A 26,375-nucleotide genomic window follows, 5' to 3' on the forward strand; every position below is an offset into this window, starting at 1 on the left:
GGGTATTATTTTGTTGATAACTTCAGTGTGGATATTTTTCAACCTGAACAGAATTTGCAGTTGGAAAGTATTTCCTGACAAGATCTGCTCAGCTAGTATTTCCTAGCAAAATAGGCTTAGCTTTGATAAATTATTCTACACTGGTGGCAGTTCATTTTGTACCAGCTAGATGTGGCTGGTACTGATGTGGCCTCCTTGTTTGTGTGTGAAATCAGTGCTCAAGACATGGTGACAGCAACCAGCTCTGCCACAAGGCAGGACAGCTCCTGCTGTGTTAATGAGGGACTCTGCACATGCACAGGGCACATACATTTTAAACTATAAAAATGCACATGGAGCCTGCTCTTTCACTTTGACATGTAAAACCGCATTGTAATTTTGTGTTGCCTTTGTTTTCTTCAGAATGGATTTCAGATCCATCTTAAGAGGCAATATTCACATATCCAGTCTCTCTGTATTCTCATATTACTCTCAGAGCCATTTTATTTCTTCTTTTCATATCCTTCAGTAATCACACTGCGTTTCATGCAGTTATGAGCAAATGAATGGAGCTCACGGATAAACCTATGCTACTGCAAATGTGAAAGGCAGCTGCAATGGAGCCCTGAGGGCTTCTGATGTGCATTCATACAAATCCTGGCAGCAGGGTTTGTACCAAAGTTGTGATCAAATAAAGGGTGTGAAGTGGTAATGTCAAAATACACATTACCTCAGGAGATGTGACCAGAGCTGCCATACCCAGGGTGGGCTGCTTACGTTGCACTGTCATGGCTGTGAATCCTGTATCAGATGTGGATAAGGTTGTGAGACTACCTCTGCACTAGCTATTTTCTAGCATGAGGGAGATGTACATAAAACGTACAGAGTAAGATGACAAATACACGGTGCTCTATTAATTACTATAGAGATATATTTTATCCACATTTAAACTTTCTGATACAAAGTTTTGTCTTCTGTTTTCTGCAAATACATTGGCTGCTGCTGTGGAGCAGAAAATGCTGAGTGAAATGCTTCCAGTGAAAACATAAACTCGCTCATAACTACAGAACAGTTACTTGCATCTCCATAACAGCATTATCCTTTTTGTTGTTCACACATTATAATTTGCAGTGCAAAATAAATATGCATGGTATAACTGCTAATGAATAGCATTTGGATGCAGTTCTAGGGTAGATCTTAGGCATGATGTGGTGGATGCGAATAAGTGAAGCTCTGCTAGTTTAATCAGCAAATCAAGCCAGGGATGGTATTTTTTTTCCTCATAACTGTCACCTTTGGCTAGTTCCACTCTACCAGCTTTCAAACATTTCCCTGTTGTGCTTTATGTATTAGCTGTTCTTTTTCTGCTCAGAACTTTTCCTCCTTTTTATACAAACACAAAAGAAGAACATACAGCAGCCAAGCAGAACAGCTGCAGCTCATACACGAAGTTATAGCTAGGAACACTCATACTAAGTGCTACACAGTGCCTATCTGCTGTGCTTGCCTCACAGCAAATGAAAGCAATACAGGCATTACCCACTATCTTGCTTGCACTTGCCTGACCTTGTCCACAGCGCTGCTGCCTGGCCTCACTACTGAGCACTTGCTCCAGCAGACTTGTATGTGTCTGACAGTCCTACTGCATATATCCCCAAATCAACATAAAAATCTTCATATTTATACAAGTATGGTACATAACTCTGAGATTATATTTTGTATGCTTGCTTGTATGTAGAATAATTGATAATCTTTCCCTAGTATAAAGTATGTCAGCCCCATGAGGCTATGGACAGTGCTGAAAAATAATGCAGCATTTCCTCTGTGTTCTCTATTTATGCAATGTACATAACTCAGGGATATAGAAATTAACACTGCTAAACACTGAGAGGGAGGATGTAGTCATTTCACTACTAGCCCTCTTATTAGACCAGGAGAGACAGTTACTATTATTTGATGCTGTAGCTCAGTCCACGGTTTAGTGTCCCATGGTTTCCTCTCACTAATAAGTCTTTAACAGAGAAATAGCTTTGTAACAGAATAGCCTGCAGGTGCTAGGCCAGAACTTGGTAAGTTTTGCAGAGGATTTACTCCATTTCCCACCAAGGATCTGTGGGCTGCATAGTAAGTGAGAAAGAATGCCTTGAACACATATCCTTCCTTCTATCTGGTGTATTTGCTGATGCTGGGATTCCAAGGTATTAGTGAGAACCAATTCAGGCCCTAATATACCCAACACAAACAGCTAGCATGAGGAATTAGCATCCACCCATCCAAAGTCTCTCAAATGGCAGCTTCTGTAACACTCCATGGTACCATGGAAGCAGGCTTCTCTCTTCAGGAAGGTGTAAGAATGGTATCTTAGTTTGTGATACATAACATCGTTAAATCATCTACTAACTGAAAAGCATGAAGATTGAAATACCACCTTCAGCTTTCATTCTTCAGACAGGTTTCAGAACAGTGCATGAAAGGTCTGGGGTTAAATTTATGCCATAGAATGGTTGCATGAGAAAAAGTCTCAGAAAGTATAGCATATTTATTCTGAAAGAAGCAGCAGACTGGCTGATGATCTCATTATAGTCTCTAAATATATAAAAAGATTATAGAAGAATCTGATCGTGACCTACCTGGCTGGACTCTGAAAATTAAGGGAAGATATATTGCCCATGACGGACAATGAAATCTGCACAGAAATGAAACAGGGAAAACCTTAATGATGCCTTTTGAGTGAATTGGAGCACAAAGTCTTGAAATAGAAAATGCATATATAATAGTTTAACTAATAATCAAAGGTGAGGTATAGAGACTAGAGGTGAGCACAGTATTCTTAATAATGTTTCTGAAACAGTAGCATTGTGAAAATTATTATGACAGCCTGATGGAATCATTTTGTAGAAGCTGTGCTCCAGTTTGTTGTCTGAAGTAGTGGAGGAGGATAGTTTCAAACACGCCATCCATAGGAGGTAGGAAAAGACTGGGGTGCTGAGGAGAAGCCATTTCTGGAGCTGGCTACTCAGCTGAGGGCTGTATGTATTGGCCCATGCCCAGCCCTTGTGACAGATATCTGTTATGTAGGGTATATATGTGTAGTGTAACAGTAAGATATCTTAAAACTTTTTCCAACTGCACCTAGCATAAAAATGCAAAAGATGCTGCCAACAGATCTCCTAGTAAATGAACAAACAGGCAATATTTTTAGCTACTGAGTCAAAATAAATAGCCATAAGTATAACACTCACACTGGGGACAAATTACCCAGGACAGCCACACAACCTCAAAATCAGGAAATTAAGATCAATGAGGGAACTCACTCATGCAGGGCTTTTTACTTAGGATGGAAAACACAAAGAGTAAGTTATCAAGTAAGGTCATAAGAGGCAACAGCATAAATGAATTTAAGAGACAGCTCGACATTTTTATGGAGAGAAGGGATTGAAGCATTCAGAGCCAGTGACAAATCAGGGAGATGGGACTGAGATAAAATTAACAAGGACAGGCTTGCTTGTGGCCAGAGGCATTTTACTGTCCAGCAATACCTTATGTCTTCCATTATTACATCCTAATCTGACATTGATATCTGAAGGTAGTGAGAAATCATTTACATCTCTTGGTATATTAAAGAGGAAAAAGTGCTTTTGGAGCTTTTTCCAAAGAAGAGAAACATAATGGTGTTGTTTCATTTCAACACATGCACAGATTTGCAGTGGATGATCTTTCAGATCAAGGAGAGCAATCAGAGATTCCCATGCCATTGCTCTGCTTTGGTGTTGAATTTACTCATCCTGCTATTGCAACATCTCTACTTGCTGATGCAGCGCCATGTGCTGATGAGGCAGCAAAATGGCTGTGGTAGATTTTGACAAGGTGCCCAGGCCCCCAGCAGCCTTGTACTGCATTCAGAGGTGTCTGAAGATGTATTTTTTGTCCCTGATGTATGAGGGCATGATGCAAAAATCTGACCAAGTTAAGGGAAGAGCAGCTCATGCTGTGAACTGTATCCAGAACTGAAAAAGAGCTGTGAAGTGAGAAGTGAGCTGTATGCCAGAAAGGAACTGTGTCTGTCCCACACTGTTTAGGAGTTAATGCTCATAAAAGGAACACTGAAGGAAATGGGCCTTGACGTTTTGGAGAATGTAGATTTACATTTGTTCCAGCTTAAAAGCACAGAGGGCAAGCAGAAGCCATGGACAAGGATATTCAGGGTAACAGAGCAACTCCACAGACTGACAAGAACTAAAAGCTGTGTCTTGAAGGACATATGGCAGAAGGACTTTTCTGGGTATTAGAGAAATCTCAGGTAATGCAGGAACCCTTCTGAGACCCCACTAGTCACCTTGAGACAGCAGATCTGCCTGTGGCCCAGAGTGCTTTCCAAGTCCAGAGAAATCACCATCAGATACATCATGTACACTGTTCTCAAAAAATCATAGAGGTCTTATGTGGCTGCACTTTGTGGTAATTCTGTATCAGTATTCCTAGTGTCTTCTCTCCCTTTATTCTTTGCAATGTAGAGAATGGAATAGAAAATAAGTCCGGCTCTTCTGGGTGGCCAGCAGGAGAGGAGCACAAGAGTCCAAAATCCACTTTGGATGCAAAAGGCTCTCTGGAGGCACATCAGGGTAGTGTGCTTTGCAGTATGCGTGTTCTGAAGAAAATATCTTGGACACAAAATCCTTTAATGTTTCCATCATGCTGAAAACATAGTCATGTTCCCTTGTTGGCAGAATAACTTTCCTTCCTGCTAACAGCTTTATCTTATTTATAAATGTTGAATTTGACATCAAAAAAGCATGGCATTTTTTGTCTCTCTAATGCATTTGTGGTTCTATATAATATACAGTCTTTATACTCCTCTGTAGAGAAACTTAGCAGATTTTTATGGTGTCCTCTTTAAAAGAGAGCACATTCCCTTTTGCTGTAACTTATTTCTTAATCTAAACCTTGCTAATGAAGGCTAAACATAAATAATGCTAATCTGGAAGAAAAGAAAAAAAAAACAACCTGATACTCTTAAGCTTTTGTTGAACACAACAGCAAGACTAGTATGCATTTTCCTTCCTCTTTAGCTGCTTGCACCGTAATCTGAATATCAAGATCTTAAATCCATCAGGAGCCCAGCAGGCAGCCCACCTTTATGAACAACTTTACCCTTAGAATAGAATGAAAATGGCTATTACGAGCCATCAGGGGATGGGCAGCCCTGCAGGCTCAGTGTGTTTAGCTAATATAGAGCAGGAGGAGGTGGAGTTCTTGAATTTGTTTTTGTTTTAAATGGCCCCTCTGCTTCCCAAGTAGCTTTATTGATGGACTCTGAAAGAAAGCTGAGGTCAACTCTTTGTGTTGATGAGTTAGTGGAGAAATATTTATCTAAGGACTTATGAAAACTACTTAGCTGTAATAATAATGTCAAATTGCTGTTAAATGTGCTTCAGGAACTGTCATTAACAACATAGCTGTACAACCTAATTCTATTTGTTTAAATAAAGATCTCCTGAGCTCACATTATTCTAGCATGTATTTAAAAAGCTTGCCTGCTGAAAACAGAAAACTGGAGACAGAGAGCAGATTTTGGATGATATCCAAGCTTTGTCATATTCATTCTGTATTGTGAGCATGTGGGGACAGTGATCTCAATAGAGCTTTATGGACTCTGTAAACAGTAATACTGTAGAATTCCTTTTTGCCATTCTGTGATGCAGCTGCAAAAAGAAATCACCCTCTCCATCTCATCATGGGAATCCTGGCAGGAAATATTTATGATGGCACAGAGGAAACTGCCCATTTCCCTCTTTTTTCTTGGCTTTGTGGAGAATTGCTCTGCAGTGAGGGTAGGAAGATGTTGCATAAGGACAGGATGGGAAGCTACTAGTGAAAAAGATGCTTAAGGCCAAACCCAGTAAGAATAACATAAAATACAGACTATATTAAATAAAATGAACAATAAAGAAATAAAAAGGTAGATTGCATTTAAGAGCATCCTACTTCATCTATTAAGCTGACAAAGATCCAAAACTAATCTGAGAGCAGACATCTGCAAAAAAAAAAAAAGATGCAAATGAAAGAAAAAGAGGAAAGTGTCTTACATGCCAGTACCGCTGCAGCACAGGTCTCTCACTTGGGACTTTGAAGCCTTGCCATCATCTACTTGAGTCTCAATTGAAATCATCTAATGAAGAGGGTTATCTAGGTGCTTTCTTTGAAGGACTGATGAATGCTCACTTAAAAACAGGATAGTTTGCTAAAAGTGGAACGCTGCTTTCAGAAGAGTCATTTTGCATTTTTTATGAGTAGGCTGAGGTTAGGCTATCAGCCTTGTGATAGGGATGAAAAACCTCCTCAGCCAGAAGTGAGATGAAATTTATGCCTCCATCAGAGATGTTTTTAGTGAGGATGCCATAATCCCTCCCTCTACCTTCAGTCCACTGTTCAGAATGTAAGATTCATTAAACCAGGAGAACTGAAAGTGGTGCCCCCAAAAAGCACTATCATCTACAAAGGAATCACTGCAAAAGCGACATGGAGTGGAAACCCTGTTTCTCAGTATCAGGAGTATATTTCTGCACAACACCTTCTTCTAACAGAGATAATGATAATTTGAATCCCAGATGGAATAATTTCTTTTAAAATTTGATTATATCACCTGAGGGGAAAAAAAAAAAAAAAAAAAAAAGATAATTTAAAAATAATATTAAGAGTTGGCAGACATTGCAAAGGTTAATTGACAATATAGGAAACGCTTCAAACTGACCTGACACATCAGTTATATATTAATATCTTACCTGCCTTAAAACATCTGTTTCCATTTTTTATTTCAATAGATCTTAGGAAATTAGCTTGTATTTCACAGTTCTTGCAGTCTGGATCACATTTGTTTTGTGTTTGAAGTTTGTTCTTGGATGAATTTGAAGAACACAGATATGCAATTAAGAGTAGTAGTGATGAATTTTAAAGATACAACACAAAAGTGCAGTTCATAACAGTGGAAAAAATAACAGGTCAAAAGTGGCTTAAGCACCTACTTCAGGCCAACATTGCCTGGAGTGCTCCTTTGTGCACTCAAAAGCCCTGTAAGAAGCACTTTAGACCAATATATGCAAAAGCACTTTTATAGAACCACTGAGAGGAGGAGATAAAAATGGCAAATACCATAGCTATTATCTAGAATAATATGTTTGAAGTGGAGAGATGGAAACTCAGAGTATCTTGACGGAAATGTCAGGATTCAGATGAAATGCTTAGCTAAGAAGATGTTTCTTTTCAATCTGGAAATTATATCAGCCAGTTGCTTCTCCTTTCTGTGGACAAAACAAAACTGAATTTCTTAGGAGATGTAAAAAACAAAACAAAACAAAAACCCTGCAATATTTGGGTTATTACTTTGAGTAAAATACTTCACCTATCCTACATTCAATTTCTTTACCTAGTTTCTGAATTCCTTCACTCTATATTGCTGGTGACTGATGTATTCTAGTCCCCCACTGGGGCAGGACTGACATACAAGGATGGTTCCCTGAGCAAGGAAGGAGACATTTCCTTTAAAACAGCATTCAAGATCTGCTTTCATTTGAGCCTGTCCTGAAGTCAAAGAAGTTAATGTGGCTTTATCTGAGAACAGAATTTTGTCTAAAATCTTCATAACATACCAATTCCACAAGGATAATTCATAGTTAAGGCCTCTGAACACATTTAAAATAATCCTCTTTTGCTTCATATAATGAATAGAATAGATGGAATTGCTTTCCCAGACTTTCTGAGGAAATTGAAGCGATGTGTTAAAGTTTTAACAGCTTTTATTTCTCTTTTCAGATCTTAACCCAGTATCAAATATTAAAGTCCTAATACATTTAAGAAAAGCAGAAGTTGCTGTGATAATTAATTTCCTATCTGAGGGGGGAAAAAAAAGGTATTGCTAACCACTTTTGGAAAGAAAGTAAGTAATCCTTTAAAAGAAAACCAGAGCAAATGTGTGCACATGTACAAAAAGCTTTCTTTTTTTCCCTAAGCCTCAGCGACATTTGTTGTACTTGAACAAAAAGACATAATTTCACTTGAGAATGCCACATCACATCAAGAACATAAAAGTGCAAAATGTATTTAAGACATAAAACTTCCAGATTCCACAACCTACATACACTATGTGTTGGGAAACAGGCTGAGGAGTAAAAACATTTGATGATCCCACAAATATTTCTACCAGATTTTCACCTTGTTTAAATAAGTATGTAATTTCAACCCAATTAAGTGCAGGCTATGAAGGAAGATTAATGCAAGTAAGAGTCTGGGAAGTATATAAATTAGTAGAGAAAGATGGCGTCAAGATATCTAATAGGCTATTTGCTTTTCTTTCAAATACATCAGCTCACTTGCCCGCTTGTTCTGATCACCTGGAAGAACATGCAATAATTTCATGAAATCACACTAGAAGAGAAATAGGGTGATTTCACAGGTGGGCAATAGAAACATTTCTAAAGAACCATTTTCCCATTTTTTGTCATCAGAAGGGCTACCATTTCATTTCCCAGGAAGGGGTGAAGCAGGATGAGCTCACTGTATCTGTTTAGGGTCCAGTGAGCAATGCACTCCTAGATGAAGTTTGGGCTGGAGATAACCCTCATGTGTTGTCAATGTCAAGCCCAAGGGTTGAGGTAGGCTGATGGCTGATGACTCAATTTCTGCAACCACACACCCTTACTTTCCTCATCTAGCATGAATACATTGCAGGATGAAGAGAAATCTTTTTTGTTTGTTTTGAAGGATAGAATGTTGGAATAAATAACAAAGTCCAAAGAACATAGCCATCCCTTATATATGCAGTATACGAACAGCTTTAAAATTATTGTCATGTTCCAGTTTGCTTAGGCATTCAAACAGTCAGTGGAGACATCTGGTGCTTTTGCAGCTAGATGAACACATAAAAATACAGTAACAATAGGAAAAAAAAGAAAATATCCAACAGTTAGGCCACAGCTGGAAGAAAAGTGATGTCTGACATAACCATGACACACCATGTCACCTGTTTTGATTTACCCTTCTGTATGCTATTACCTTATTTTCCCTCTCTCTTGTTCAACTTTATCAAAGATTCATTTAAAATGCTACTGTTCTTCACACTATTATTTGAAGTTAAAAGAAACATATGGTGCTTTGCAACAAAAGATAATTAGATTTCTCGTCTGCCTTCAGTATTATAGTTTTTAATGCACTTTAATGGAGTTTACAAATAGAATAGGCAGAATTAATGATAGAAAAGATTAAGAGGTTTGAGATGAAGATTTCTGAGTTTCTGGGATTGTTTCCTGTCCTATGGTCTATCTACTGCAGCATCCTGTGCTCCTTCAGGCACTGCGCACTTCTGCTTCAGAAGTATGATAAATTTGTTGATGCTGGAAAGAACAGATCAGAACAGTATCTTCCTCCTAAGCACTGCAGTTAACTGCAGCATAGGGCCTAGAGCACAATGACTTGTAGCCCTTTCATTCTGTCCCTGTTTGATGTTACAGTCAGCATTTTCTTCATCCACACCAGTGATGAATCTTTACTTTGAATCTTTCTAAACTCGTCCTCAGTGTAACGTCTGAAATGAGTTCACCAAATTGCATATGCATGGTCCAAAAATGAGTCCATTTTATTTTATATTTTTTCCTTCTCAAAGAGATGCTGATAATGTAACTGAGTAGTACTTTATAATAAGACCACAGGGACTGTAAATAATCTGATCTATTGGCATACATCCCACATACAATGTGTAGAGATTTTGATGCATCTGTTGTGCTCACCTCAGACTGTGCTTGGAATGGAACGGAAACCTGAATGTGAGGAAAAGAAAGTAAAATTCTCCACAAACTTACTGAAACTAAACCATGGTGATATTTTTACCTATGACATATATTTTTGAAAAAGAAAAAAAAAGAAAGGAACAGTAACTGAAAATCTTGTTTTTTGGCTTTCATTAAAGCATCTGATATGGTACACTGTAGAGACTTACTCATTCAGATAGAAAAGATGTTGATGAAGTCATCAGCTTGACATGTGAAAACGCAACATATAGTACTCGGTAGGATTCTGCCTGTAAGCTACTCTGTAGGGCATTAGAAAAACAGCAAGTACAGCTTTTTTTCCAGTGCAAATGATAAAATATTTATGCTACTGAATACGTCTCTGAAGTGGATTGCTGCCTGCATTACCTGTTGTCTATCTTCAGATAAGATGAATCTAGACTGGAATAGGCACAGAGAAGGGGTGAAGGATTAGCAAATGAGAAGAGCTTGTTTACAATGACAGAATCATGCCTTTTAAAACTTTGAATGGGAGAAGGTATATTTACACCTGATAATTCATTTTCTGAAGTGATTAGTGCCACAACCTTTTCAAATCCAAACTCAAAAATACATGGGCCACAGTATCAAGGTTTGCATTCAAGAGGAACAGCTTTTATTTCCAAGTGAAGTGATAGCGCATCACAAGTTTTTGTTGTAGGAATCAAATATACTTAAGTCCTCTCTAAAGGAAGGCAAAGTACAGCCTTGCCTATATATTCTCTTCCTTAAATTCACTGTGACCTCTGCCTAAATTGATTTAATCATTAAATAATATCATATAATTTTTCTTACTCATGGACTGATTTCATTTTGTGAAGGATTTTGCATTATTTTTGCATCAACATGTTATCAACAACAGTTTGTTATGTAAATTTGTAAGATAAAACTTTAGATCTCTATGTCTTCATATTTTTGTACAGATTCTCAGCTGATGTATTTGCTTTGCACTTAACTCTGGGTAATTTTATGTCATCATTCTCTTACATAATAATTCAAAAAGTACATATAAGGCTTTTTTACTAAGACTTACATAAATTCTTTCTATTAAGTATGTGATTTTTAGTCATTAATGAATCCCAAGGCCTACTTATGAGGTGGTGTAGGCAAAAGATTTAATACCTTGCTTGGAGAACAATGAATAGCTTCCAGGCTGTTTGTAACCATATGGGAAATTGGTAATCACAGCCTGAACCTCTGATTAATCAGCTGAGGCAAGTGTTGGGTCAGCTGTGGGAGCACAGGTGAGAGTAATTTAGCTGTGCTCCTGGAAGGGGTAGAGCTTGACTCCACCTCCTCTAGAACTCATTTAAGGGCTGACCACCACTAAGGCAGCATCTCTTGGAGATTGCTTCCTGGTGGAGATTGCCTCAGCATTTCCCAGAGAAGGCATCCATATTGGTGAGTCCTTCCTTATAAATAACCTGTTTTAATCTGCTACCACCTTTGTATCATTCCACCTATCAGTAACCCATCTTGGTCTATATTTAAGATGGAAAATAAGATTATTACAGAAAGTCAATTTAGAATTTGAATTTAGAAATTGATAAAATGAGGTTTAAAAAAAAATCAACCCTGATAAACAATTAATAATAACATTGAATTTAAGCTCTAAACTAGTACAAGCACCAACAGATCAAGTCACTGTATTCAGTGAATCCTGAACTATGCATGAGAGAAGCTCTGCAGATGATCACAGGGATAGATATGTATTTCAATAATGTAATTGTCTTATACAGTAAGTTACATTGTTTTTAGTGCTTCCAAAAATATTTGCACAGAATAATTTGACTACTAGACACTAGTGATTCCCCAGGGTTTATGTCTTTCCCAGGCACTGATCCTCCAGAAGGAGGGGGGCAAGAACATGAGTAAAGAGGCTGTCCCATCTCCTGCAGAATGAAACCATCAAATTTCCCTTTTGAAAACAAAGAACAAATCACGAGTTGGCAGGGAAAAAATAAAAACAACCAAAAAACTGTGCTTAAAATGGTTGTTGTGGAGACCTAGTGACAAGAACCTTTTAAAAACTTGATTGGAAAAAAGAAAAGAAAAGAAAACAGAAAAGAAAACAAATATATCCACCTCTTGCCAGCACAACAAGGAGGCCAGGTTTGTTTAAGCTGAGGAATGGGCATGTTTGCCTTCAACCCTTTTGAAAGAGGTGACAGATATTGTGCCAGAAACAATTTACTGACACAATTATTGTTTCTTTGGTCAATGTTTGACCTAGACCTAGGGCAAAGTGTGTTTACTCTCCTAACATAATCCTTAGAATTTTTTTTCCCCAAAGGTGAGGAAGTTTGCAGTAAGAAAAAGAATCAAAGTGCACAGACACACTGAAAGCTTATAAGTTGGTGGCAACCCAGGGCTAAAAGTATTTGAAACCCTGTTCTAGCATGTGGGCATATCTACTTGAGAGTCAGAGCCTGTTTGTACAGCCAAAGCTTGTGTCCTAGCAGTCTGCTCTAGACAAGTCCTTCCTTCTGCTTTAGCTCCTTTCCCCTTAGAGGCTGCTTATAAATGTACCATGACTGTCAAAACAGATCAAGGTCTTTGACAACAATTAACATTAAGAAAATAGAAAATAGATACTGGGGAGTTTTGGGGTTTTTTTGTTTGTTTGTTTTAATTATTTATTTAAGTGTAGAAGAAAAACATGTAGATCCATAGAAGAACAGAAATTGAGTTCAGACTTTGACCAAATTGAAAATACATCTTTCCTCCAAATAAGCTCTTTATGAGAGTTCAAGTTCTTTTCAAATCATTTCTTTTTAAATGTGTTTGCACAAAGAAGATTCTAAGTATATGTCTGTGTATTTTTGCAATATGAATGTCTTCTTTCTTAATATTTGTTCCTCTTCTTTGTTAATTATTCTTTCCTCATATACTTATTAAATTTCTGACCTCATTTCATCCACTCATCTAGAAAAAATGTAGTTAGAAATGTATATGGGAATCCTCTAAAATTAAGTAACAACTCTGACAGCTACGTGTTCTCTAGGGTAAAAGGACAGTACACTTCTTGACACATTTTCCACTTAAATGAGTAATGCCAAATCTTCTCCTTGTATATCCTGCATGATTTCACATTGCATTAATAGTTCTGGATACACATCACTGTTCTGTTTGTATTAGTTTACTTTTATTATGAAATATTTCAAAATTTGTCCAAATGCCCTGGTTCTCCTCTATCCTTGTACCGTTACTCTCCTCTCCATCTTTCTCCTTTGGTGCCTTCCTCTCCTCTCTTGTATATGGAGAAATATAAACTTAAGTATCTCCCTAGCAGACATTCTTTATGCTGAAAATAAAAATCCATCATAGAACTTTCTGATGTCAAGGATGGACTGCAGTATACTTCACTGTAATTGGTTATGGCTTCTGTAAAGAAATTTTCTTCTTGTAACAGAAGTAGTGGCTTCAGTTCAGTTAGGTCAAAACATTATTATGTTTCTCCATATCTGCTTGTTTCTTTCTACCATTGCTTTTACAATAATTGAGAGTATTGCAACACTTCAGAGCATTACAGTGCAGACAAATAACTGAAGTGGGTGCAGGTTATCCATACCTCTCTAGATACTGTGAATTGTGCTGGAAGAGCCAGACCTATGGACAGAAACACATTTGTGTGACTTAGCCTTTTGATAAATCCTCCATCAGTAGATACTGAAAAAAGAAAGAATAAAGATTCCCATCTGACTCATTCATTTATGTTTATCTGAACAGATGAAATGAAGACACGCAGTGCTTTTGCAATCAGAAAAGAATTCATTCTTACTCACCTCAGTGTCAGGGAAGGTTATGGGACAGATCACCACAAGTGCAATCACACAGTGTATGTATGAGACAACCAGGGGATCAGGCCCAGCCAGTGTGGGTTCATGAAAGGCAGGTCCGACCTGACCTTCTATGACCTCATGTCCTTCTATGACCAGGTGACTTGTCTGGTGGATGAGGGAGATGCTGTTGATGTAGTCTACATAGATTTCAGCAAGGCCTATGACACTGTCTCCCACAGTATTCTCCAAGAGAAGCTGCAGCCTGTGGCTTGGAAAAGTATACTATTTGCTTCATTAAAAAATGATGGTGGGCCCATACCATGTGGTGGTGAATGGAATTAAATCCGGCTGATGACTGATCACGAGTGCTGCTCTCTAGAGGAGTCCTCTTTAGTATCACAACTGATGATCTGGATCAGGGATTGAGTGCACCCTCAGTAAGTTGCAGATGACACCAAGTTGGGAGGAAGTGTTGATCTTCCTGATAGAAGGAAGGCCCTACAGAGGGATCTGTGCAGGCTGTATAGCTGGGCTGAGATCAGTGGGATTTGGTTCAACAAAACCAAGTGCAGGGTCCTGCACTTCAGTCATAACAAACCCAGGCAATGCTTCAGGCTTGGGGCAGAGTGGCTGGAAAGCAGCATGGAGGAAAAGGATCTAGGGATGTAAGCTGACAGCTGGCTGAACATGAGCCAGTAGTGTGCTCAGGTGGTCAAAGAATTTTCTTTTAAGGTAGTCAGAAAAACTAGAGTCCTTAATGTCCAAACAAGTAAATAAAACTTGCTGAGGAGTATATGACTGAAAGATTTTCTGTCAAGATGAAATGATAAAAAGCCTATATAGAACAGACCAACACCTCCATGCAGCAGCTGAGGTCATTGATAAGCAGTGGAGAAGAATAAGAGAGGAAACACAAAGTTATCTAGAATTCTATATAATCTTTCATAGGATTATCCCTTGCAGCAAGGGATCTATGGCAACAAGTATTCCTAATCACTTTTAAAACTCTTCTTGTCCTATCTGAATTTAGTCATAAAGATGAGCTGGTTTGCTGTGGAATTTGTTTCCCAAACACAGCCCTTGCTGAGAACCATGACGTTGCTCTGAGTGCAGTACTGGACTCTGTTGTATTGTAGATTATTCAAAAGCATGGCTACTGCTTTGTGGGCACAGGAAAAAAATCAGTGAAACTTCTTGAGAATGTGAATGTCAAGGGCAGCCAGATGATTTTTGCAGTGGAAGATTTTAATAGCAAAATCCTGCTCATCCCAGAAGAGCAATTATGATTTACTGATATAAGCATTTAAGAGAAGCTTAGTCATAAATCCTAGCTGCAGTCAATGACAGTGAGTCTAGATTTAAAGCCTGACTTCTCGGTTGTCAGGGTGAATAATCTGAGGGCCTGAGTTCGTGGCAGCAACCTTAGTTGGATGATCGTGATGTATTGGCTGGTGACCCTTGAGATAGGGCTGAGTCTCCATCTAAACTCAGAGCTAGTAAAATCAAGTTGCTCTCCAAAAATGTGTGAGTGATTGAGAACTGAGCTTTTGTATTCCAGATTGCAACAATGGTGAGTATTTGATGAGCTCAAGCCACAGATCTGCAAACAGAAGAGCTATAGTTCAGGAAGGCTTTCAGAGAACACGGTAAAATTGGAGATGCAATGTTCAGCTTCTTATGCTTGTAAGATCTGCCAGTTTCAGAGGTACAGCAAAAAGATGCTGAGAAGATATCTGTGAGTGCTGGATAGAACAGGGCCTTTTTCTTCTTCGTTAAAATGTCTGATGTTGAATGTGAAAAAAAAAAAGAGAGGATTCAGATTACAATGAAACAGATTGTGTCTGTGCCAAAGCAGGATCAAAGGAAGCAGTATATTCTCTTGGAAAGCTTTAGGTCTGGCAGTCGAATAAAGAGGATATTTTTCAAATAATTTCTTTGGGAAAAAAGTGCAGAATTTGAGCTTTATCTTATATGTGACTCAAGAATGTAGGTCTTTTACTTCTTATTCAAGATGAAATCCTGTTACATGGCTGCCTTTTGAAGGATTTAATTGCTCCAAGGATTCATGCTTACACAGTATTCTTCACCTCTTAAAAATCACCGTAAGTCCTACTTTAGTAATGCTATTCTTTGATGAGAATATTTCACGTCCTGTGTAAAGTGGGTTAGGACTTTCCTCATTCCCTTGTCATCACATATGAATTCTAGCCAATATAAATGTCCTGTCTTATTGGCAGGGACCAAAGAGAAATCAGACATACTTGAGAGGATTGCAAATGAAGGACTTTTACAGCTAGAGTAAGTAATGGTTTATTCTTCCAAAAACCAGAATATTTTGGAGGAAAACATGGAGATCAAGACAACAGTTCTTGGCTGCTATTGCTTATATTATTGTCTGTTTTCTGGGTAAACAATAGCTCCAAAGCTCTGCTTTTCAAATAAGGAGATAACTGTCTTCTTCTGCCAGTTAAGAGTGTAGAGACAGAAATGTGCTGATAATTCCCACGAAAAGTGGGAAGTTTCTGAAAGTCATAATAAGAAAACAACTCAAAGGAAAAAGTGGTTTCAGTTTTTAAGGTCGTCATTTTCAGAGTGCCATGTGTTACATATTTCTTTTCTCAGTTCTTGCTTTCATTCTGGCACAGGGTTTTTATTTATTCATTTATTTATTTCCTATAGATTTCACTGGAGTGAAAATCACATTGCAAAAGATAGTGGAAAGCAGAAAACTCAAATTTCCTATGTGTTTCTCACACCAACACTAAATACCTTTTTAGGTAAAAATATGTATTTTCTTTTGTTTTCTTAGGCTTGCTCTTTCTTCAAAGTTATTGCTTCTCAGTTCTGCTTTGGTTGACGAGTAATTCCACTTGCAGATCAGCCTGAAACACATTAAATAAATTAGAGGATCCAATTTGCTAAATTACCATTTTGAAAACATTCCATACTCCTACAACTACAAAACAAAGTTTGGATCCATTATTTATTGTATTTTGTAATGCAAAGCTAATTTGTTATTTACTGGAAATTTAGTTTGTTTTGAGCAGATTCAGAGAGTTTCCCAACCATGCCTTTTTATTTTAAACTGTCATTGAAATAAAGATTCAGTTATTACCATTTCCATATTCTGAATATAATTATGCATTAAGCAAATGAAGAACAAATAGAATTGGTGAGATAGAATGTGGTTTTTTTGTGTTGTTTTTTTTTTCTGGAAATCAAACTCTACCAGAAAGATCCTTTCATTCTCTTCTATTTATTTATTTTTTTTTCCCCCATGAATTAAAAATGTGTTTGTAGTTCCACTGAAGTAACTGCATGATGAAGAGAAACACATATTAATGTTGTTATTTTGGTATTGTCGTGGTGCCAAATGACAGAGCTTTTATAATATTTGTGAGTTAGTGACTGTACAGAACAGTAGTTCCTGTTGATTGATTGTATTAGACAATTATATGAGCAGAGGTGAGAAAGCTGCTGCCAAGAAAAAACAAGACAGCAATGAGAAGTACACCAATAATAAATATCTAAGGATGCGCTGATGCACATAAAACCACGTAGATGACAATATATTTAATGGCAATGATGTCAATTTCAGTGAGAAGTAAGATAGCACTTTATGTTGACAGTTTGAGTAGGTGAGAAAATCAAGACATTATGCCGGCTTGCAGACATTGAAATCAAAATCTCTCTTGGAAAAAATAACATAAAGATCACTAAAGTAAATATAAATTTTGCCTAGATTTAAACCTTCAAAATAAATGTCCTTCAAATTTAGAATAAAGTATATAGTAATCGCTTTCATCAATATAATTGCTTTATCTTTCAACTGACTGAAAGTCATATTCAAAACCTTACTGATGTCAGGTTCACAGTGAGCAGGGCGTGCGATTTCAGTGTTGTAAATAGGGACATGAACTGGTTTCTACAGAGCATTATCCATATGCTCAAAACTTTTTGAACATCTCAGGCCAAATTCTGTCTTCAGAAATATGTGCGCTGATTCCAGGTGGTTTGGGGTGTTTTTGGTTTTTTTTTGTTGAATATTTATTTTAAAGTCACCTTACCTATAATATCATCTCCTCTTTTGTTTATTTTACTTTACTTACTTACCTTTTTATTTATGCTTATTTTACACTTACACTTACACACATATAATTACGGTTAACTTAACAATGATGGCTCAGGGAATCTGTTTAAGGAGAATTTATCAGTTCTGAGTAAGGCTCTGAAATTGTCCCTTAATTGGATGCTTTAATACACACCAAACCAAGTATAATCTGCCATTGGCATCTTTTTATCTAGCAGTAATGGAAATCACTTAAAGCTTGCTGGCCATTTAGGCAGATGGACCGCCAACAGACCCAAAACGTAGTTGCTGTTTTGGTGCAAAATCACAGCACAACAGATAACTCCTCCTGCAGGCAATCTGCGAGTCAGCCTGAAATGGGACTTAAAATTGTAGAAGCGAAGATCCCTGTACTAGACACGTAAAAATGCTTTAGCTGGCAGACAAATGAAAGATGATGTCAAGGGAAGCCCTTCTAAAGCCATACTGCAGTCTGGCTTGGGAGAATGTGGAAAGTCCAGAGGGGAAACCTGATTCAGAGCAAAGGGGAAGTGCTCACCCAGTTCCTTCTGATGTAGAGAGACTTGAAAGCATTCGTGTTTGATGATGTGAGACTCAAATGCTGCAACTTTGTGACTGCTTGTCTGGCTGGATCTTAATGGTGTTATTTGCTATCCTGAATGGACAGGAGGATTTCTTCTAGGCAGGACAAGGTGGGGAATGATCTCACAAGTTTCCTGCTAATGCTTTGTCAATTATTATTATTATCATCATTAAACAGAGCATTAAACTACATAGAATCTCATAACAGTAAATGACACTTTTGGTATATTACCTGTTTAATACTACAGTAATTGCTTGTGATTATATATAACTAATAAAATGTCTTCTTGCCAACATGATGTTTTTAATTAAGTATTTCATAGCTTCTAGTAAAAGCAAAATGTATTCTCAGTTGGTGTAATATCAATCTGGGACACCAGCACTGATGGTTTGTTTTTCTGCTTTTCCCCAGTGTTACCTCTGCAGTTTGACACAAGAACTGAAGGCTGTTGATGTCACTTTCTTCAAACAGTTCTGCTGACCTCTTTTTACCATAGCTGCAATTATTCAGATTTTGATACCACCTCTTCCTGCGCTCTGTAAGTGCAGTCCTGAAGGAGTTTACGACTCAGTTATGTGACTCCTACCAGTTCTATGAGCAATTAAATCAGACTTGCTTGACTTCCAAATTCGTCAGGAAATGAGCATGAAAGCTTGAAAAATGTTGAAGTTCTCTATGCATAAGCAGTTAATGTTAAACAGATTAACAGGCAATATAGCTCTGACAGGTTTATTGGCATCTTTAGAAGTGGAAAACATAGATAGAAACACCAAACTTCATCCCAGCCTTCGCAGCACTGATACTTGTGAACTCTTACAAGGAAATGTCAGGTTGTTTCCAAAACCTACTAAGTTTCATATTACCATTCTGTCCACCTAAAATCAGATCTTGAGGTTTGGATCATTATCAAATATTAATAGCCAGTTGAATAAGGTTTCCTTTAATCATCTTTCAAACATTTGTAAGAAGAATTTTCAACAGCATTCAATAGTTTTCCATTTCTGCTTCATTTCAGCACTGGTGTATTTTAGCTCTTCACTCGGAATCTACACCTACTAGTGTTTCTTAGGGACTAATAAATGCAGATCTTTCTATTATTGTGTTTTTGGAGTCTGTTCTCTCCTAGCATAGCCACCCTAACCCAGAGACACATTCCTACAAATCCAACTGCCGTATTATCCCACCCTGCATCTTTAACGCTCCAAGTATTAATTCTTCTTGTGTATTTGTATGTCGTAGAGCTGGGATGGTAACATATTGTTTATTTTAATGGCAGAGGATGGAAGTCTCTCAAGATCTTTCCTGAAAATACTGAGGAAGATGTCATTAGCAGGAGATGCTGCCTAGCATGAGACTACACTCTCATGAGACTACATGGTCTGGTCACTGGAGTCAGTCCGTCTGTAGCTCAGGTACTTGATCAAAATTGACAGGTATCCAATGATTGCAAAGTAACTGTAGGTTGAGTTTTAACCCATTTCTTATGTTTATTTTGATTGTACTGATTTTTGCAAGTTAAAACTAGAAACACAAGCAAATTTCTTTCTCCATCTGTAACAGTAGGAAGAGAACGCTTCTAGTACACATATCTCCTGAAAACTGCTATTTTGCACAGTCCTTATGTCACAGTTTTCAGTTTCTCAAATGATTCGTTTCAAAACTATGCTGACACAGAAAGCTGAACAGACACTGTTTGCAGAAGGGGAAAAAAAGACAAATGAAATTTTTTTGGGATCATTTCATATACTTTTACAGTGGGTCTTCAGGCTCATACTGGTCATCAGGGACACCTTCAGGAGGATATTTAGTATCTTTGTAGATTTCATGAGAGAAAAGATGCAAAATATGTAATAGAAATACACTTACAATTAGACTATTTATTACTTCTAGCTGTAAAATGATTGTAAATATGGCTTTTCTGGCATAGCTCCTGGCAAGCAAACTAACTACAGAGATGCAAAGTTGTGGAATTTCCATTTCATTTCTTGTCTCATTAATTTCATTAACTTACAAATAGATGAATACATAAAATTAAAAAGTAATTTCCCTTTAATATTTTTAAATTACTCTCTCCAAGTATTCAAATCTTTTAATCTGCTCTTTTAAGGTCTCCAACTAATTGCTTTTACGGAGACATAATTGAGGTTTTGTGAATCAGAAATCAGTGTGATTGATTATAAAAAAGCTATTCAGAGAGTGCTATTCACAAGACAAATGCAATTGTTTCTAAAATATTTACTTGCAATCTCTACCACTTACTAACTTTGCAGCATGTGCAAAACTATGTGTGGGTGCGATGTGTTAAGGTGTGATTTTATGCGGGGAAATCAAACCCTAGTCATGGAGAGAAGTGTGTTTCTTCTTTTCCTTATACAAGGACAGATTGCATGGGTATTATAGTGTTTCCCATTTAATAGAAGTAGCCTTCATTTTGATGTTTTTCACAACAGTGACAAATGGCAGCTAAAAAGAAAAGAGGAGAATGTAATCAATCTTCCCACCTTTAAAAATAGTGAAAAAAAGGAGAAAAACTAAACTACTTAAAAACCTCATTTGAGACGAACAATTATCTGCAAGATAAGGTGAGCACAGAAAATGACTGGGACTGGATGGCCTGATCTTGGAGCAGGCAAAAATGTGTCTCTGTTTCTCCTATCTGTTTGGAATTCCAGTTTCCGTGGGCAATATCGAGCAGCAGGCATGTCCAGAAAGAAGAGTGCTCACAGAAAGGGCCCCAGGGTAAGTCTGAGAACAGAAAATATGTAAGGAAGGAAGAAACTAGAAAGAAAAATGGGATTTTATTTCAAGAATTCCAAAGTATTGGTTAACTTTGACAATAGTGTCAAAGACTTCAAGGGGGTTGTTCAGCTTGAAAATCATCTAGATGGCTAATATTTATTTAATAGTATTTTAATAATGCAACAATTTAATGTTCATACTTACTATTACCAAAAAAAAAAAAAAAAAAAAAAAAAAAAGCAGTGCAGTAAAATTACATCCTGTGATATTTGGATATTTGAATGACATATGACATTTCTCTAAAGTTAAGAGAAGCCACAATAATATAAAGCTGAAAATTTCACTGTATACTTGGGAATCAATTCCAAAAGCTTATATTACAAATCAAAGATGAAAATATGTAATGCCTTGATCATTTTGCTGAACTTGGTGGAAAGTAAATCCTGGAAGGATTAGATTAGACTCTGCAATTGACAGTTTTGGTGATGGAATGCTTGGAAGGGAAAACTTGTCACTTCTCAGTTTGTGTAAGATGTGGAAAAAACAGGTCTAATTAAGCGGTCAGTTGTATATTCTGGTATTAAAAATGGTACAGTTGATAAGCAAATATGAGCATAGAGCCAGTTCACAAAGCAAAATTTGTTGGATAATTGTTTCTCTGTCCCATTCCTGATCTGCCACGTTGAGATGAGAACAGCAGTGAGTAACATCCTTGTAGAGCACAAAGTGCCAGAAAAAGTGGGAAAAGTTATCAAGGCATCTGACAAGCTCAGCAAATGCCAAAATTCCCTCCCTGGTGAATTCTGATTTAAAAATCCACTGTTTCCATTCTTGTTGAATGATACTGATGATGTATGAATGATACATGCATACATACGTGTATGTACATAAACACGTGTATGTATATATATAACAAATATATATTACAAAGAGGCTGGAAGGTATTTTCCACTTTCTCATTTGCTAACTGAACCATTAAGAATGAGGTGGTGGTATAAGAACTGGGGAAAACAATTTAAGTCACAGAAGAAAATATGGCATTTCAGATGTTGTGGTGCTTTTTTCTAGGAAAAAAAAACAAACAAACAACAGTATACTAGCAAATTAAATTAACTTTCTCTACTGAAGGAAACTTGTCACTGACTTCTCCACTTTTGCTCTTGAATTCTTACTGAGACTCAGCATGAGGAAATGGCACGGTTGTTTTTGCAAGTAAACTAGAAAATACATCCATCAGTGCATACCACTCACTGTGTTGTCCAGAAAGCTTAATTCTGCTGCTTATACTTGTGTGCTAATTGTCATGATGAGTTTTGTTGTCTATCCAGTAAGCCATGCATCAAAACTCAAGATTCAATATTAAAAGATAATGCTCATGGAACAAAGCAAGTATAAATGAATAATTTTTCAAAACAGTAAATGGTGATTTAGACTATTGTATGTGGGGAAGCTGTATTATTTAACGTCAGGAAGACCTTCAGAAGTATTGTTACACACTGGTCCCTGTATTACCTACGTTTACTACTAAATGCATGACCTTCAGAAATACATTTGCATGATTTGCTTTACCCAGGTTACGCAGGTCTGGGATAGAATAATTTTACTAACAGAAAGTCATATCAATGTGGAAAATGTATTGTAACCAACTCTTCACTCAAGGACTTTTTAAATGTTGTGGTTAACGTAAGTGCTGATTAGAAGAGAACGAGTCTGACAAAGGGTTGTATTTTAATATGAGATTTTCTGTAGGGAAAGAATTACATGTGGATATGTGTGAATGTTTCTTTCATGTGTATGCTCAGTGGTAAATCTCAAAAATGTTAATATTTCTTAAAAAGATCTTTCACTGACATCTCTATTCCAGTCCAAGTGGCAATATAGCTTGAACACTTTGGCAAGTGTGAACTCAAATGAGATGGATGTGCTTAGCTGGGTGACCTTGCTTGTGCAGTATTTTTATGTCATAAATTTTATTTACATTTGCTGCTGCCCTGTATTTACTTTTCAAATTATCTTCTCCTCTTCTTACCTTCATTTATTATTATTATAACTTTGTTATCATTATTAACGTTTAATTTTTCCACTTGTTTTATCTGCCTTCTTTCCTGTGAAAATATGGTCATATCTATCTTTCAAAAGAGGATACTGTAAACAGATTAGCTCCATTTTCTTTTAAAGCCTTGCACTCTCAGTAACTTTAATCCTATAACCTCCCATATTCTTATAGTTTTTGAATGGATTTGAACCAATGACCTGCAGGTGAAAGATCATTTTCCACCAGGAACATTTATGTTTCTCATATTGCCTTTATGGCTATGCTTTACGTGGCATTTTCTTTTGCTCAGGCCCATGTGTATGTGTGTGAAGGTTAACTGTAGGAATCACCAGCCGGATTCTCTCTTTTTGTTAATGTGAACTACCCATATCCAGCAACGATTTTTGACACAGCAGTGTCTTCATTTGTTCATTTACTGACATCAAGGAAATTGATTTCCTCAGGAGAAGACTATGGCATCTGACCCACTAGAAAAGTAGAGATTTAATGTTTCGGGTTGGGAATCAGAGCACAGAGCCTGGGAGCCACACAATTTGAAGCATCCTTCACAATTACATGTCAAAGCCAATCACAAGTTTTCTAAACGAATAAAATCGGTGGTATTGATAACCGACCAAAAACAATTCCCAGGTGAAATATAGAAGTAAGTCTTACTTGAAGTATTGTCTACAGAATCTGAAAGAAAGAGTCTTCTAAGGTTTGGGGTTTTTTTGTGGTTTTTTTTTTCATGTACTGTTTGGAGGACTTTAGATACTGCAAATAAACTGGAAAAAGAGGCTAAAGCAACATAATTTTTGTCTTCTTCCAGTGGAAGAAAAAACCTACAAATTTATTATACCCATATTTTTGCTGAGAAACAAGCATTTAAGGTCTATTTAACATTAATTTTGTAAGATTTTTTTATTATTATTTATTATTTTTTTTTTTCCAGGAAATAATTTATTTTCCTTCTGGTTAAATCTTGAAATACTAAAAAGCAGTATGAAAGAAACACTTGTAGATAAGCTTGAAAATTCCAACATTTTAGTTTGCTTATGCATTCACCTTCGGCTTATTATTTGCAGTCTAGTAGTCTTTGTGTCAGACTAAAACCTTTAATTTCCTCCGTAATATATATCTCCATGAAAGTGAACATCTCGGAAGACTACCAACACGGCAACAGGCAGCCCTTTGAAAATGTTTTTAAGGTTTCATTTGAAAAGGAAATTATGCCAACAGGCATTAATCATTTTGGAAGCTTCATATTGCTTCACAGATATTTATAATGTTAATGAAAACAGTGATGCTATTATGAGCTAGTGAATCAAGAAGTTCATTTGCCCCAGTAACAGCAGGGGCTTGAAAAGAGAAAAAAATCTTTCATACAGGGATGCTGCATAGTTCTGAGACTGCTAAATCTTATGAGCATTGTTACATTCAAAAATGTCTCCAAATATGTGTTATTCCAAAAAGCATGTAAATAGGCACATGCATATCTTTCCTTTCTGTATTTCTTTGTGTTGTAAACTACACAACAGCATTTTTTTCTGCCTATATCACTTTACTTAACAATACAGGGCGTAAAACAATCTTTTCTGCATAATTTGCTTTTTTTTTTTTTCTTCAAATAAGCAATTAAATTCCCAGTTGTGATATATGTTATATGATATGTGATATGTGGAGGGAAGAGAGGAAGGAAGGGATTTCAAGAGGGATAGGATAAAAAAAAAATAGATTTAAAGTTACACAGAGTTTTTTCTGTGGGGCTATGCAATCTGTGTGTGATGTTGGTTGTGGTCGCATCTGGCAAGATGTTGAATATGGTCTTATTTGTGTTATTAGACATCTTCTATTTAATGCCAAGGCTGTAAAGGGTGGTACAAATGTTGGCTTCATTTCAGAGTCAGTAGTTACCAGCAAACACAGCCCAGCTAAAAATAACATTTTTTCAACTACTTATTTTCCTATTTTGTCTTGTTGCCCATAGCTTGAGGTTAAGGCACTTTGGCATGCAAACCTTCTGCAAGACATATTTGTGTCTACCAAATGTAGTTTAGCAGGTAATAAAATGCATTTTTTCATTGGGGTCACGCTACCTAATCAGATGCTAAATGCAATTATTCATGGTCGAAACTCAAATAAAAAATTAACAGGAGGACTGCTTAAAGCATGTTTTCAGTCTGCCAACATTGCCTTTAATTATTTTTTGAAGTTTTGTATAAATAGTCAAAAGGGAAAAAGAACAAGCTCTGAAAAAGTCATAAAAAAAGTGATAGTATGTGAGTGTCAGAAGGATGACAGGGAGAGAGAATGTGATAGAAGTATAGGAAAAGGAAGGAAGTACTAAAAAGATGAAGAAAAAAAACAAAGAAAAAGAAAGAAATAGAGAGAGAATGGAACTCGCATATAGCACTTGATAGCTGTAATTGCTCTGCTCTTTATAAAGACTTTCTTTTTCTGATTAGAGAATTTAAGATAGTTACTACCGAAAACAGTATTTAAAATTCATTCTTTTCCTCCTTTTTCTTTGAATTCTTCATTATGTAAAATATGTACTTTAGTGCTCTTGAAATGTTTTGTTCTCTTCATTAAATTGCTCCATTTTTATTTTAATGTCCCTGTAGTCTGGATTTTTCTCTAAAAATGTCTGTATATCTGTTAAGAACATTTGTTCTTTCAGAACCTGTTTTCCATTTTATTTCTTTAAATCTTTTTCTGAGTGAAAATGTGATTTTGTTTCTTTTTTTTTCAATACCTATTTGTCCTTTTTCTTTTTTTTCCCCTCAACAATTCTTTTACATCAGCAAAGGGCCCATCATTCTGTACCACATTCATTTTGTCTAAATCTGGCTAAAGAAGGACTGTGCATGATTAGTATATACAATAGATGAGTAATGATGATTTTTCTTCCATCAGTATTGATTTGATTCCCTTGCCAAAGATTACTTGTAAATGCTCACATTTTAAGTGCTAAACGTCACTCCTATTGATATTCTGGAAATGTCAGGTTAGTTAATTGGGGTAATATACAGATACAAGTGTCTAAACCTGCATATCAAACATTTCCCACCATTGGGCTCATGCCCTGTAAGTTAGCAGAGGAAAGAAAGCCAGAGAGCAGCTCAGGCCACCATAACCCATTCCTATCTGCTTCTCACTACTCTTTTTTGCTCCCCAGAGTGAGTTCAGCAAATGCCTATTTAGTTGGACCAGTTCTTTTGATATAAGCTTATATGTCTTCACTTATGGAAACACTTTTATTGAGGGAGAAAAGCCTTGTGATGGTATTTGTTTTTACTGTGAGTTTCAGCACTGCAAGAGTTATGGACACCATCTAACCAGCACTAAT

At 36.8% G+C, this 26,375-nt stretch overlaps 1 long non-coding RNA gene across 2 annotated transcripts in view; it reads left to right on the forward strand.

The window, feature by feature from the left end:
- Nucleotides 1-26,375, forward strand: part of LOC107317041 (uncharacterized) — a 77,366-nt gene that overhangs the window by 26,315 nt on the left and 24,676 nt on the right. Inside the window, exons 10-13 of one of the 2 annotated variants that reach the window (XR_014948181.1) lie at nucleotides 18,664-18,790; nucleotides 19,529-19,664; nucleotides 20,703-20,834; nucleotides 20,925-20,991. This is a non-coding gene — a long non-coding RNA (uncharacterized LOC107317041). Of the gene's footprint in view, nucleotides 1-18,663; nucleotides 18,791-19,528; nucleotides 19,665-20,702; nucleotides 20,835-20,924; nucleotides 20,992-23,480; nucleotides 23,678-26,375 lie in introns of those variants that run through there. The other variant, XR_014948182.1, reaches the window with a different exon arrangement.

The sequence above is a fragment of the Coturnix japonica genome, chromosome 7, assembly GCF_054131305.1.
Source record: "Coturnix japonica strain WE chromosome 7, WE-NBRP24, whole genome shotgun sequence".
NCBI lineage: Eukaryota > Metazoa > Chordata > Aves > Galliformes > Phasianidae > Coturnix > Coturnix japonica.